Source organism: Echeneis naucrates, chromosome 2 (assembly GCF_900963305.1).
Source record: "Echeneis naucrates chromosome 2, fEcheNa1.1, whole genome shotgun sequence".
NCBI lineage: Eukaryota > Metazoa > Chordata > Actinopteri > Carangiformes > Echeneidae > Echeneis > Echeneis naucrates.
This window is the reverse complement of record NC_042512.1, coordinates 7,627,885-7,643,064: the sequence shown is the minus strand read 5'-3', so window position 1 is coordinate 7,643,064 and position 15,180 is coordinate 7,627,885. Positions and strand designations below refer to the sequence as shown.

At 41.6% G+C, this 15,180-nt stretch overlaps 9 non-coding genes across 9 annotated transcripts; 3 read left to right on the top strand and 6 right to left on the bottom strand.

Moving 5' to 3' along the window:
* Positions 1-261: 261 nt before the first annotated feature.
* trnal-cag (transfer RNA leucine (anticodon CAG)) lies at positions 262-344 on the bottom strand. Its single transcript has one exon. It is a non-coding gene; the product is annotated as a tRNA-Leu (tRNA).
* A 149-nt stretch (positions 345-493) lies between these two features.
* Positions 494-565, bottom strand: trnaq-cug (transfer RNA glutamine (anticodon CUG)). Its single transcript has one exon. It is a non-coding gene; the product is annotated as a tRNA-Gln (tRNA).
* An 858-nt stretch (positions 566-1,423) lies between these two features.
* Positions 1,424-1,497, bottom strand: trnan-guu (transfer RNA asparagine (anticodon GUU)). The gene has a single exon. It is a non-coding gene; the product is annotated as a tRNA-Asn (tRNA).
* A 718-nt stretch (positions 1,498-2,215) lies between these two features.
* trnaq-uug (transfer RNA glutamine (anticodon UUG)) lies at positions 2,216-2,287 on the bottom strand. Its single transcript has one exon. It is a non-coding gene; the product is annotated as a tRNA-Gln (tRNA).
* Positions 2,288-7,033: 4,746 nt separating this feature from the next.
* trnam-cau (transfer RNA methionine (anticodon CAU)) lies at positions 7,034-7,105 on the top strand. The gene has a single exon. It is a non-coding gene; the product is annotated as a tRNA-Met (tRNA).
* Positions 7,106-9,351: 2,246 nt separating this feature from the next.
* On the top strand, positions 9,352-9,433 carry trnas-gcu (transfer RNA serine (anticodon GCU)). Its single transcript has one exon. It is a non-coding gene; the product is annotated as a tRNA-Ser (tRNA).
* Positions 9,434-9,848: 415 nt separating this feature from the next.
* trnat-ugu (transfer RNA threonine (anticodon UGU)) lies at positions 9,849-9,922 on the bottom strand. The gene has a single exon. It is a non-coding gene; the product is annotated as a tRNA-Thr (tRNA).
* Positions 9,923-13,242: 3,320 nt separating this feature from the next.
* Positions 13,243-13,314, top strand: trnac-gca (transfer RNA cysteine (anticodon GCA)). The gene has a single exon. It is a non-coding gene; the product is annotated as a tRNA-Cys (tRNA).
* Positions 13,315-14,611: 1,297 nt separating this feature from the next.
* On the bottom strand, positions 14,612-14,802 carry LOC115057665 (U2 spliceosomal RNA). Its single transcript, XR_003841935.1, has one exon. It is a non-coding gene; the product is annotated as a U2 spliceosomal RNA (small nuclear RNA).
* Between the last annotated feature and the right edge of the window lie 378 nt (positions 14,803-15,180).

The following is a 15,180-nucleotide window of genomic DNA, read 5'->3' as shown; positions in this document are numbered from 1 at the left end:
AAATCCATCCCTAAGACTTCCCTCTCCTTTGTACAGCACAAATTTACTTTGAGATAGTGTTGTGTTGCCTTTGTGCAAAATTACTGCCCTTAATAGGACAAATTTTCATTGTGTGCTGAAGATCCCTCACCCTAAGTATCCACTAAGTCATGACATAGCTCACTTGGGAGAGCGTTAGACTGAAGATGTAAAGGCTCCTGGTTTTTGGCATCAGAGGTGGTCCCTGAGGGGGTTAAGTGGAGATGAAAGAAAGGCAGATTCTGTCAGAAGTGGGATTTGAACCCACGCCTCCAGGAGAGACTGCGACCTGAACACAGCGCCTTAGACCGCTCGGTCATTCTGACAACAGATGCTGAACAATTAACCGAAAAATTTGCTGAAAATTAGCCCATCAAAGTGAGTCCACAATACACAATGACTGCCTGATTAGATCGCATGGAGGCTCAAAATTTGCATTTCCTCACCCGTGTAGAGCGTTTCACTGGTAAGATTCAGGTTCCACCGAGATTTGAACTCGGATCGTTGGATTCAGAGTCCAGAGTGCTAACCATTACACCATGGAACCCTGCTGGCATGTCCTTATGCAGATGTGGATGGAATTTTAGTCCTTTAAAAGCGTGGGCAGTCAGAGGTCGACCAAAATACCTTTGTCCCAAAACCTTACAGCAGTAGAGGTGAAAGAAAATCTGTCATTTCACACAGTGAAGGTTCCAATGTGAATAGATGGCAGGAGTCACGGTTGTTAGTCACATACAGGAGGGGATCATCTGCATAGCAGTGAAAATTTGTTCCAGTTTTGTTGTTGCTTCTGTCTGCAGAACTCAAAGGTATAAGCCATTTAAAAAAAATTAATAATAAATAAACAATTATCAAATAAAATGAACCGAATTCTATTGACTTTTAGGACATTTGATTTGGGTTGTTGTTGGTTCTTGTGAACTTTGTGATAATCCCTGCAGGTTAGATTTATGAAAGTTGTCATGTTTTTGATTTTGATGATGTTCCTTTTGGCAACGGTCTGTTCCCCTGAGGTTCGTCTGTGCTGTGCAGGGTGCCCCCGACGTGCACTGACGTGCGTGCCTACTGCACCAACGAGGGCTGGAACCCAGAGTAAGTAAAAGAGTGAGATGGAGGAGAGCTGTCAGAGTTTCAGTATAAACATACATCATACAGCCCTGACCACTGTTGTATCCAGGCAGAGCTGACTGATTCTGACAATGGGACATTAAACTGGCCTAATGGACAAGGCGTCTGACTTTGGATCAGAAGACTGAGGGGTTGAGTCCCTTCGTGGTTGGGCAAGTTATGTATTACAGGTTATACCATATTTAATGGTTCTGGTGAAACCAAAGTAGAGCAAAGGGGCAGTGCAACTGCCGAAACATCAACATGTGGTGGCAGTAATCAGCTTAAAAACAAAGTACGTCCCTGGGTGGGCTCGAACCACCATCCTTTCGGTTAACAGCCGAACGCGCTGACCGATTGCGCCACAGAGACACATTGACTTATCCATGTTCCAGTCTGCCGTTCCAGCTAGAATTATCCTAAATGTTGCTTGAGCCAACTACTGTCTGCTGTTCTGGAACCGGATACTCAGAGTTCAAATCCTGGACGAGCCCAGCTGTTGCCTTGCAGTCGTCAGGGGAGCTAACTCTTATGATATGGAGCTGTGTGAGGTTGGCTGGTTGTGTTATTGGCAGTATCTTGTAAAGTGAAGCAACAGTAACTTTGTGGCTCATGCTGTGCTGAGGAGAGGGGAAATTAGTGATTGACTGCTTTTCACAGGAGACAAACTTTGTTAAAGCAGCCTGTGTTTAAATCCCAGCAGTTCCTTGTGGGTGAAGTCAAATGTTGTTGAAATAAACTACTTTTGGGTTTTTATCAGCTGTAGGTCACAATGATCAATATTAAAAGAAATAAACACTTGAAATATGTCACTGTGTGTAATGATGTCATAAAATATATTATTTTTACTTTCTGAATGGAATAAAATGAAATAAATCAAATTATATTATTTAAGTGTAATCACATGCACCTGAAATGTCTTTCTTTAGTCTGTCGTTTTTCCTGAACCACAGAGGCTCTGAGCTGCTGCAGCAGGTGAAAAGACAAACTGTTTCATGAAGCCTCCTCTCTGCTCAGGGTTGGATCACTGTCTTGGGTGGAGTGGAGTTACTGTTATATGTAGTCACTGTCCCACTAAATCAGAAGACAGAGGTTCCACCAAGACTTGAACTCAGATCACTGGATTCAAAGTCCAGAGTGCTAACCATTACACCATGGAACCACAGCACTGTTAGTTGATCTTTATCAAAGGCGCTGGCTCGAGGTTCCAGTGTCGAGGGATGTCATTGATGGAGCCAAACTGTCTCCACTTCTTATATGGTGAATGTGTGCTTCTGTGTTTTTTTTCTTTTGCAAGAAAATGTAAAATAAAATAAAACTTAAAAGTGAGCTGAAAGAAAAGGACCTGTTCTGTCTTAAGTGTTGATGATGACTTTTTGTGTGTGTGGGGGTGTTTTGTTTTGAATTTATGATCTTTGTTGTCCATAAAGAAAGGCATTAACAAAGCCCCACCTGTCATGTCTCTGTTCCCCACCAGTGGGGTGGAGCCCACACTTTAAGAACGGCGGCCCTATAAGCATCCAACAGCATCACTGAGTCACTGAGCACAGTGACAACTGTACACATTACTGGAGAAAGTGATAAATGACATTCAGCCAGTGTGTTAGGATAGCAGAGGAGGGTTTTGATCCATCAACCTCTGTATTATGGGCCCAAAACACTTCTGCTGCTCCACTCTGCTCATAGCAGGCTTTGCTGTAGTCTCTTCTGGATCTGTGGGTTCAAATCCTCTGTGCTGTGCTGTGATTGTTTTTCTTTAAATCATATCTGTCCTCATTCAACTGATTCCTCAATTAAATGTTGGTAGAAACTGTTGGTTTGTTTGGCACCTTGACATTTCCTGAATAGCTTTTTATCTCTCATTAATTAAAAAAAGACAGTCTTCTGAAGGACACACCACAGGTACTAAAATCCAGGATTGAACCAGAGACTCTACCAACTGAGCTGTTTCCGCACAGCACACAGTGGAAATGACTTCTCATTGTTGCTTCCATGGCCTGGAAGTGGAACTAAAGGTGAGATGCTCCATCTCACCACCTTCAGATTATGAGACTGACACGCTGCCTGCTGCACCAACGAGGCCTGGAACCCAGAGTAAGTAAAAGAGTGAGATGGAGGAGAGCTGTCAGTGTTTCAGTATAAACATACAGCCCTGACCACTGTTGTATCCAGGCAGAGCTGACTGCTGCTTTTCATGGAGAGCAGCTGAGTTTTACATTCCAGAAAGCACCGAGTTTCTAACATTTGAATGTTGGTAAAGATTTATGTTCACAGAGATCACAGAGAGTCTCTTGAACGGCTCTTTAATATGAATGATGGGAACCAAGTCACAGCCCCCCTCGCCATTTTTCTATTTGTGCCTCTGTGCCAGCAAATAAAATTTTGTGAAGGATGACAAAAGAAAGACACAAAAGGTGAACTGTGATGGCAGTAATCATGGTGTGAACACAGTCTGGCAACTCTTCAGGGAAATACACAGAACAGTTTGTCTTTTCTGGACATGTTTGGTGTTTCTAACACAACACAGCTGCTTGTTAACTTTCTCCATAAATGCTTCTCTTTGGGGTTGTCCTGCTCAGAAATTCAGTAAAAAAAATGATGATGATTTGCTATTTTAAATAGATTTGTACAGATCAGCTACAACAACACAACCCTAATCTCTAATCACTGCAGTTAACAGTCCTCTCATCATATGCTAACAGTCCTCATGAATTTAAGAGAATCGTTGTCTGATCATTTTGTTCTTCAAACCGTTACCAAGACCACAGAAACTTCCTGCTGAAGGGGGACAACACATTTATTCAACACACTGGAAAAAAGTTCAGAGTCACAATTAATTATCCAACGTGTTTGTTGACTTGATTGACTTGGATTCAGTAAATGCTGCTTGTTGGGGCAGCGTTAACTGACAAAGATAAAATAAATAAAGAAGTAAACAATCAATGTCTTCTAACTCAGATCAATTTGGACAAAATGTTTTATTTATTTATATTTATTTTTTAAAATCAGCCAAAGTCATGAATTTGTCATAAACATTTCCCGAACATGATTCATGATGATTCATGACTCACGCTGCTGTGTCCTGGTATGAAGCACAGTGGTTCTGTCAATGTGTCCTTTCTTTCTTCTTACCTTATGTTACCTTAACTGTTAAATTCAGGAATAGCTACTTTTTATTTTTTTACTTTTTTATTTATTTCCACCGTTATCTACAGTCATGCTAATTCTCAACTGTACATATATTCTTACTGGCTTCTTTTGTAAATATATTAATACATTTTATTTTTTACTTCATCTTTTATCTTTCTTATTTTATAATTATATTTTGTACCACAGAGTTGTCTTTAAAGTTTGTTATACGTTGTGTATTATGGCAATAAAAACATTCTAATTCTTTGAGGTTGCTCTGGTGGAAATTTGACCCGTTTTTAATGATTTCTTGAGATCAGCTAAATCTATGAATTTGTCATCAACATTTCTGCAACTGAAGAACAGACTTGTGTTTTCAGAGCAGTAAGTGCTATTAGTTGGGGCAGAGTTTGTTTTTCATTCCATCCAAGGATTAACCAGGACAGAGAGTTTATTTAACAATTTGGTGGAAAAAAAGTTTTGGTTGGAATAAAAACAACAACAAAGACGGCCATTTTGAAAAGATTTGTTCAGATCAGCTGCAGCAACATTAATCACCAGAGTTAGCTGTCCTCTCATCATATGCTAACGGTCCTCATGAATTTAAGAGGATCGTTGTCTGTTCCTGATGGACTAAATGTGTTCTTCATTACAAACCATTACCAAGACCATTGAAACCGCCCAAACTAAGTAGACGGGGAGCTGTGGGAGTGGTTTCATTCAGGTATAAGATAAATTCAGGTAAAAGCCTGAAAGGGAGTCCATTGGAACTGCAACACAACTGGGAAGTGGCTGCAAAGACTCTTTGGAGGAGATCATGTGAGGTAAAAATTTGAGCTCAATCTGACTTCTATTTTCTTTGCTCTCTTTTCCCCTTTCAGGGTTAATTCACAAAAACGACATTAATTCTTGGAGCCATGTTTTCTTCAGATCTAACTCGGATCACTCCAATCAGACGCACTGATGAAGTCTTTGTGCATAAGTGCTTCTCTTTGGGGTTGTCCTGGATGGAATTAAAGTTTTGGTAGATTTCTTTAAATCAGCTAAATTTGCGAATTTGTCATGAACATTTCCCGAACTGAAGCACAGACTTGTATTCTGAGAGCAGTAAGTGCTATTAGTTGGGGTAATGTTGGTGATTTCAAAAGCCAATCACAAGCAGATGAGGTTCTATCAATTTTTGGGTGGTGGGAGTTAAGAAAGTAGTTTGAACGTCACAAATGTTACCTTAACTTGAGCACTGACTTGGCTGTTGAATTCAGTAAGTGCTACTTGTTGGGGCAGTGCTGACTGACAAAGACAACAACTTCTTCTTAGAATACAATACTGATCATTTCAATGAGAAAGACTGATGACGTCCTTTAGCACAAGTGCTTCTCTTTGGGGTTGTCCTGGATGGAATTAAAACCAGTTTTGATAAATGTCTTACCACCACAGTTAGCTGCCGTCTCACCATATGCTAAAGGACCTCATGAATTTAAGAGGATCGTTGTCTGTTCCTGATATGAACCATTGAAACCGTCTCAACAAAGTAGACAGGTGGGAGTGGTTTCATTCAGACACAACAGGGAAGTGGCTGCAAGACTCTTTGTGGGAGATCATGTGTGAGCTATTTAACCCGGATCACTCCAATCAGAGACACTGATGAAGTCTTTGTGCATAAGTGCTTCTCTTTGGGGTTGTCCTGGTTGGAATTTGGACAAAAATGATGAGCAATGCCATTCCTTCTTCATCAATCACCACATGATACGGGGGGTGAGGGTTAAGAAAGTAATTTGAAAGTCACAAATGTTACCTTAACTTGAGCACTGACTTGACTGTTGAATTCAGTAAGTGCTACTTGTTGGGGCAGTGCTGACTGACAAAAACAACCACATCTTCTTAGAATGCAATACTGATCATTTCAATTAGAAACACTAATGCCTTTTGTATCAGTGCTTCTCTTGGGGTTGTCCTGGGAAAAAAAACAGTTTTCTTCAGATCAGCTGAATGAGTCATCAATATTTCCCGAACTGAAGCACCAACTTGTATTCTGAGAGCAGTAAGTGCTATTAGTTGGGGTAATGTTGGTGATTTCAGAAGTTTTCCTTCCTTTACCCATTTCCCATTAGACCCTTCTTCTGAATCTAACTCAGATCACCGCAATCAGAAACACTGATGAATTATTTGTGCACAAGTGCTTCTCTTTGTGGTTGTCCTGGTTAGAATTTCAACAAAATGATTCCCATTTTTAACAGATTTCTTCAGTTCAGTTGAAACAACACTACCCTAATCACTAATCACCAGAGTTAGGTCAGAATGAAAGCTTAATGTGACTTTGAGCTGTAAATTTGAGCTCAATCTTACTTCTATTCTCTTTGCTCTCTTTTCCCCTTTTAGGGTTAATTCACAAAAACGACATTCTTGGAGCCATGTTTTCTTCAGCTCTAACTCAGATCACTCCAATCAGAGACACTGATGAAGTCTTTGTGCATAAGTGCTTCTCTTTGGGGTTGTCCTGGGTGGAATTTGAACAAAAAAGATGAGGAATGTCATTCCTTCTTTTCTTCAATCACCAGGACAGCAGATATTATCAGTGATATGGGGGGTGAGGGTTGAGGAAGTAATTTGAAAGTTGTTGAAATGTTACCGTAACTTGACTGTTGAATTCAGTAAGTGCTACTTGTTGGGGCAGTGCTGACTGACATCTTAGAATACAGAATACAATACTGATCATTTCAATTATGAAACACAGACGACTTCCTTTTGTACAAGTGCTTCTCTTTGCAGTTGTCCTATGAGCAGAGTGGCGCAGCGGAAGCGTGCTGGGCCCATAACCCAGAGGTCGATGGATCGAAACCATCCTCTGCTAATGGCTTTTTAGCAACAGCTAGCTGTTCACTATCCAAAGTTTGTTGTAAAAGAAAAAAGAAAAAGAAAAGAAGCAACAACAAAACTGGAACTAATTTTCACTGCTATGCAGACGAGCCCCACAACCTCTCACATGCTAAGCGAGCGCTCTACCATTTGAGCTAATTCCCCTGGGCTGGCATGCAAGCTAAGCTTTGGAAAAAAAAGTGAATAGCTCGAAGGAGGCAGACTGGGTACTCAGCACTAAAACTATTGAAATCTGCTTTACTTCCACTGCTAAGGAAAACTGCTGGGAGTTAAAACAAGCAAGGTTAATACTGAAGTTTGTTTTCAAGACTGAAGATCTTCCCTCTTCAGCTAGTGCAGCTTCAGTATGGCATTGTTACTATTGTAATGATGTCATCTTCTACAAACTTATTTAGTGAACAGCTAGCTGTTGCTAAAAAGCTGTTAGCAGAGGATGGTTTCGATCCATCGACCTCTGGGTTATGGGCCCAGCACGCTTCCGCTGCACCACTCTGCTCATAGCAAGAGGGGTGCAGCATATAAACTCGAATCCCATCTCTGTTGAATCTGCGTAGGAATGCCATTCCTTTCTTTCTTCAATCACCAGGACAGCAGATATTATCACTGATATGGGGGGTGGGGGATAAGGAAGTAGTTTGAAAGTCACAAATGTTACCTTAACTTGAACACTAACTTGACTGTTGAATTCAGTAAGTGCTACTTGTTGGGGCAGTGCTGACTGACAAAGACAACAACATCTTCTTAGAATACAATACTGACCATTTCAATTATGAAACACAGACGACTTCCTTTTGTACAAGTGCTTCTCTTTGTGGTTGTCCTGGATGGTATTAAAACCAGTTTTGATAGATTTCTTCAGATCAGCTGAGTGAGTGAATTTGTCGTCAACATTTCCCGAACTGAAGCACAGACTTGTGTTCTGAGAGCAGTAAGTGCTATTTGTTGGGATAGTGTCGGTGATTTCAGAAGTCAATGACAAGTTTTATCAGTTTTTAGGGTGTGGGGGTGAAGAACATCTGAATTAGTTAGCACATACTAAGTTATCTTAATGGGCAGGCTGCTGGCTTAGAATGTATTTGTATCAATCAGCTTCTCAGCTGTTCTGAATGGTGACAGTGGGGCAGCCTTTGTGTTCACATCTGAATCACATGTGATTTTGGAAATTCTTCAAAGCAGCTTCAAAGGAGGAGTTTCATTCTGTGAGTATTGTTACATCATCAGGCGATGTATCAAAGGCAGCAGCTCTTCAGACACACAAGTGACACACAACTGTGAGGAGCACAAGTGTTGACCTCTCGCACCCTACACATTCAAACCCCAGCAGTGCTGTGGTTCATACTTTACAGTATGTTTTCAGTCAGACCTGCTGATCTGCAGTGATGGGCTGTGTGTGCCCCCTGCCAAACACTGCATGTTTTCACATGGGGGTGGGGGGGGTTGAAATTACAAAGGGAGAAAGAAAAGACAGAGGGAGGCTTGTCACTGTAAATTACTGTGATGAGGGCTGATTCTCTCAAATAAGAATCTGTTTAAAACAAACAAACCAAATCAATCAACGGCTTTGCTTTGTCCTGACACCCAAACATTTGGACACAACTTTCTGACGGGCTGTCATTAATCTTACTAAAGTTTTCCGAGCGTGAAAAGCAGTTAATTTCCTTCTGCTGAACAAAGGAAGTGATGAGCAGGAACTCCACTGAGAGCGAAGCACTGCAGGATGTCTTGTAGCCAACAACAGAAGTACCACTGCAGCACTCTGCTGCTCAACTCTCAGTATTACAGATATGACAGACAACATTCTCTGTGTTTTCCTGTTAATCAGTGCTGCTGATAAACTCATGTCTCATGATGGGACATCCAGTGTGTATAAACAGCAGAGGATGGTTTCGATCCTTCGACCTCTGGGTTATGGGCCCAGCACGCTTCCACTGGGCCACTCTGCTCACTATGTTCAGGTTGCAATGTCCTCTGGAGTTTTGTGTAATTTTTAACCACCACATCCACTTTCTGTCAAAGCGGCTGTGGTGGTTAAAAAGTACTGAGATTTCCGTCTGCAGTGTATCAAATGACCACGAGGGGGCAGCTTGGAAAATGAAGTCAGATCTTATTGAAGAGCATCAGACTTTTAATCTGAGGATCCAGGGTTCAAGTCCCTGTTCAGGTGCTGCAGCTTCTTCCCAATGGCTGTTTTTTTGTCATCACATGTACCTTCGCGTTCATGAAGAGGTGGCCGAGTGGTGAAGGTGATGGACTGCTAATCCATTGTGCTCTGCACGCGTGGGTTCGAATCCCATCCTTGTCGGTGTTAAGCTGGCTGTAGTCTGTCTGAGTTGTACCCTGCTGTTGAAATGTGGTGATTGACCCTTTTTAACAGGAGACAAACTTTGTTAAGAGTCATGATGGTCACTACACTACAGAAACTGCATGCACTCATTCATTTGAAGCGAACGTGAGAGTGTGACATATCCATCTGTGTCGCGTGGGGGATCAATGAAAGGCAGGAAATGCCTTTGATCTCCAGTGACGTCACACAGTCTCGTTGTGGAGTTATTAGTTGTTGATTCTGCAAAAATGGTCCAGTGCGGTGAAATGGTCCATAGAAGTCTAATATCACCGAAACATGTTAACCAGACAGTGTTCAAGGATTTGAGGTTTAAACCACGAAAATCTCATTATTAACTAAAGCTGTGTCTGTTATATCTATAACATTATGCACAAGGCACTGCTGGGATTTGAACCCAGGATCTCCTGTTTACAAGACAGACACTTTGACCAGCTAAGCCACAGCACCACTCTGAAGTACATGTATATACAGAGGATCTGGTAATGGAAGTGTAATGTGTATACTGCAGCTGAGGTTGATGGTAAAGTGGTTTGTTTTAATGTAGGAGTGCAGCGTTTGGATGCTCCAATCAGTCCGAGAAGGGTTTCCACATGTATGGATTCCCCAAGAACCATGAGGGCTGGAAAACGTGGTGTGTGTGATTGTGTGCGTGTGTATACAGATACAAATGCTAATAAAGATAAGTATATGTACCACAAAGGGCCTCTGATATAATACAGAGATTGTCAATTGAGATTGAGTTCGTGATTTAATCATTTTACTCCTGGAGATACTTTCACTATATATAATCACACTGTGCACGTGCAAATAAAGATCAGTATATGCATCATAGTACCACTTTGGGTTCGTTTAGAGAACAGCCCAAGAAATGGCAAAAAAATGCGATGGTGGAATGGGTGCGGTGTGCAGCATTCAAACTCGAATCCCATCACTGCCAATTACCCCAGCAGTGCTTCACTCTCAGTGGAGTTCCTGCTCATCACTAAAACATACTGATGAAAAGCATCACTTCCTGTGAAACATCACAGACTGTCTGTGATGTTTCTCCTTTCAGCCCACCTGGTGTTGGTATTATCTTTCACTGGCTTCTGTCATTTTTCATTGACATTAGTTTTCATTGACAAGAAATGAACTGGCAGTGGTGGGATTAAAACCTCCGAAGAGACTGGAGCCTTAATCCAGCGCCTTGGACCGCTCGGCCACACTACCACTGGATGGTGGTCTAAATTCATGCTGGATGTTCACCACCCATTTCTCCAAAGTCCAACAGTGAAGGTTTCAAATCCAGTTCAGTCCAAATAGTTCCAGTCGCTTCTGTCAGCACCATGTCAGGACCATGATTGCCTTCTGAGCTTCATTAACAGAGTGCACTCTACTGTGGAGGTCATGACAAAAAAGTGGGAGGAGTCTTTGATCTCTGTGATGTCATTAGAACCTTTGTGACATCACAGAATCAGCATCTCCTTTGATGGTTACTGATGGAACAGGAAAAGGTCAGATCCTGATATAATCTTGTGAATCCACAAGTATGCCTTTCTTTGTTTGTGTACCAACAGCCTGAGCTCTGGTTCTGACTTTGTTTTGATGAACCTCATTATTTACACACAGCACATTCAGGACATTAATGTGACAGTTTATTTTATGCTAAAGAAACTTTGGTAAGAGTCATGATGGTCAGCCACGTATGTTGGGGGTATTTTCACATCCAAAATACATCCCTGTACATCAGAGTGGTGCTGTGGCTTAGTTGGTCAAAGTGCCTGTCTAGCAAACAGGACATCCTGGGTTCAAATTCCTACAGTGCCTCATTGAACAAGTTTAAGTTTGTTGAGTTAAACTCATGTAATGTCCTCAGCATAAGTTCCATTAAAAAGACACAGCACTCTCTCTGACCAACCAGTTAACTGTCACAGTCTTCATATCTCCCTTTGGAGCAGCTGAAGTAGAGTGCTGTGGATTTGAGCCGGTAACAGGCTGAATGATTTCAATGCAGATAAAGGTTGTGTATGTTGGCTGGTTAAAGCAGCCTGTGTTTAAATCCCAGCAGTTCCTTGTTGCTAAAGTCAGATGTTGTAGAAACAAACTACTTTTGAGTTTTCATCAGCTGTAGGTTACAACGATCAATATTATACATATGACAGACAACATTCTCCATGTTTTCCTGTTAATCAGTGCTGCTGAAAAACTCATGTCTCATGATGGGACATCCAGACCATGATTGTCTTTTGAGCTTCATTAACAGAGTGCACTCTACTGTGGAGGTCATGACAACATCAAACATCAAACTAATGTTCCCATATGGTCTAGCGGCACACTTGTTCTTGGTGTTTTCACTTATTGTTAGATAAAAAAATACTATTTCATTCATCCAAGCGTAATTAGTTGTTATGTAATATATATTTTCTGTGTGGCTTAGTCTTAAGATTATAATGGCTGTGTGGTCAACTCCTGCCTGAAATTTGCTGAAAAATTAGCCCATCAAAGTGAGTCCACAATACTCAAAGACGGCCGGATTAGATCGCACAGAGGCTCAAAATTTTCATTTCCTCATATGTGTGGAGTGGACAAAACCAGGTTGTTTCCATTTTCCAAGGACGGAGTGGCAATATTTCGACATGTCAAAGGAATTTTGGTCTGCTGGAGACTGCGACCTGAACGCAGCGCCTTAGACCACTCGGCCATTCTGACGTCGAAGTCTACAACAATAGCCGAAAAATTTGCTGAAAAATTAGCCCATCAAGAGACAGAGACATGCAGATCTTTTCCTGTTGCAGCCTGCTATTCCAGCTAGAATTATCCTAAATATCTGCCTTTAAGGCCATCGTGAATGATTTCTAAATATCTTTGAAACCTGTTGATGGTGAACGCAGAGGTTGTTAAAGGGGCCTTTTCTCAAAGCTTAGCTTGCATGCCAGTACAGGGGAGTTAGCTCAAATGGTAGAGCGCTTGCTTAGCATGTCAGAGGTAGTGGGATCGATGCCCACATTCTCCACAAGACTTTAAGTTGCACCAATGGCCACCATCACTTTGAGTTACCGATGTGGGATAGATCCTCAGGACAGTTTTGTGCTTTGCTTTACCGTGTTGTTTCTCTGCAAGCCTTTGATGGAAGTTCAGTCCACAAAATGGTTGTATCAAATCTTCATCAAGTTAGAGCGTGGTGCTAATAACACCGCAGTCATGGATTTGTGATGAATGTGGGCATCGATCCAGCTACCTCTCAAACACGTGTCAAGGGCTCGTTGGTCTAGGAGTATGATTCTAGCTTTGGGTGTGAGAGGTCCCGGGTTCAAATCCGGGACGAGCCCTTCACATAATGTGTCCAATAACCTGCACCCCTATTCATCTATAGTATTAGGCAGAATGTTAGGTATCTACAATTAAGGAAGGAAAGTCTGACACAAAGAAAAAAGGCAAGCTTGTGGGTTCACAAGATTATATGTCCTGTTCCATCAAAGGAGATGCTGATTCTGTGATCTCACAAAGGTTCTAATGACGCCTCCCATTTTTTTCTCATGACCTCCACAATAGAGTGCACTCTGTTAATGAAGCTCCAAAGACAAACGTAGTGTGTCACTTCCTTGAAGGTTTGAATGATGTGTGAGTCTGAAGAGCTGCTGCCTTTGATCCATGTAACAGTGTATCTTTCATCCAAAGTCACAACTTTGAGAAGTTAGACAATGTGAGACATGTGGCATTATTGCAGTGAAACGGGTGTAGTTCAGTCAGACCTGCTGATCTGTAGTGATGGGCTGTGTGTGTTTATGGGGGGTGTAGCTCAGTGGTAGAGCATTTGACTGCAGATCAAGAGGTCCCCAGTTCAAATCTGGGTGCCCCCTGCCACCACCATGAAACTGCATGTTTTCATACGCAAGCAAAAAGAAAAAGAAAAATCTTTAAAAGAAAAGAAAAATCTTGCCTTTGTCTTTTTCTGTTTGAGCCCCAACAGTGCTCATTAGTTTAATATATAGGAAACCTAAAGTTGGATTTGATTCAACAACAGCAGGACAAAGTGTGTCATTAATCTTCTGGATTCTACAGACTGAGTTCATGTTCTGATAGATTTATTTTACAGCTGTAGTAACAATAAATCTCCAGCAGGTGGAAGTATAGCTGCTCAGATGTCATGTACACTGTGGGACACACAATACTCACAGAGGACTTTATTGTGCTGCAGTGAGATGTATAAAAAGCTCCAGTTCTACAGTCAGAAGATGTCCAGTCTGAAGGTGGATGAGTTCTGACTGCAGAAGAAAGTTTCAGAGTGTCTTCCGATGGCTGATTATTGATCAGTGATCAGATTATCAACCAAATATGCTGCTTTCTGGGTCTTAACATTAATAATAAGAACAAGTGTTTACAAAAAATGCAGTTGAGGTTGATGGTAAAGTGGTTTGTTTTAATGTAGGACTCTGCATCTACCTGAACCTGTTTGACTGCAGATGTGCATTTTCATTTGGACCCCAGGAAGAGTAGCTGCTGCCTCATTTGTGAAACATTCATTCATACGCGAGGACATCACGAATATTGTTGGAATAGAAAATTTTATTTTTTCTGTGTGTGCTCCTGAGAAAGAGGCTCAGATCCAAACCCAGGAGACAGAAGTTGAGTGAGTCAGTGAGGAATAAGCTGCTCGTTCTCCTTCAACAGTTTGATCTGAGGAAAAGTCACTTCCTCTTTTCAGGAATCAACTTCTACCATCTGTCCACTAGATGGAGATAACTGAGCATCAACTGAGAACTGAGTTCTTCATCATCTGGAAACAGACAGCATTGTTTTCTTCTGCTGGAGCTCTTTGTTCAAATCTACATTGAGATTCAGAGCCAAATGTTTTTCCTTTCCTGGATTTACTTCATCATTTCAGTCACTCTGTGGATTCAGCTGACAAATGCAAAATACAACCAACATTTAAACGATGACGTGTTGAAACAAAACTTTATTGATTCAGTCTGGTCAGCAGAATATAACCTGATGAAATCAGCAACATTAAACTGATGTTTCTACATGAATGCATCACTGATTCTGAAACCATAAACTGAACATGAACACTCTGTACACTCAGCGTTACACACATGAAGACAACATCATGTGTTTAAGGTGATGTTGAGCTGAACAGGACTTGTATTGAACACACAGAGGGAGTGCACCGTTCCTGGAGATACTGCAATACCAGGTCGATGCGTGGAGTGGACGGAGCAAGCCCCTATTCCATCTCCCTGTTCCAAAAATCTATTTAATATATGGTCCCCGGGTAGGGGACGTATCAGATATTAAACTGATAAGAACAGATACTACACTTGATCTTAGCCAAAAGGCCGAGAAGCGATACCGCTCAGCTGTCGGAGGTAACGGAGTGTTTCTCCGCACCGACCCGCTCAGTGAGGGGTCAGAGTCGGCTTCAGTAACAACATCACTCCGAGAGAGAGACACAAACAGAAGACATGAAGAAACGAAGGAGGGATCAGAAAACAACCACAGACATGTTATTTTCACAAAGTTACGTTGTAGAGCAAAGAAAACGTCTCTTCTTGGTCACCTGTAAAACTTCATATCTATGTCAATTTACTAGCTGAATATTATTGTGAAAACATCAGTTTGTCCTCTCATGTGATTGGCCTCATGGTGTGTCCATCAAAATAACCCCCCTGTCTGCACGGATTCTCTGAAGATTCGGCTCTCCTCGACTGGACTCGGCTTTTTTCGAC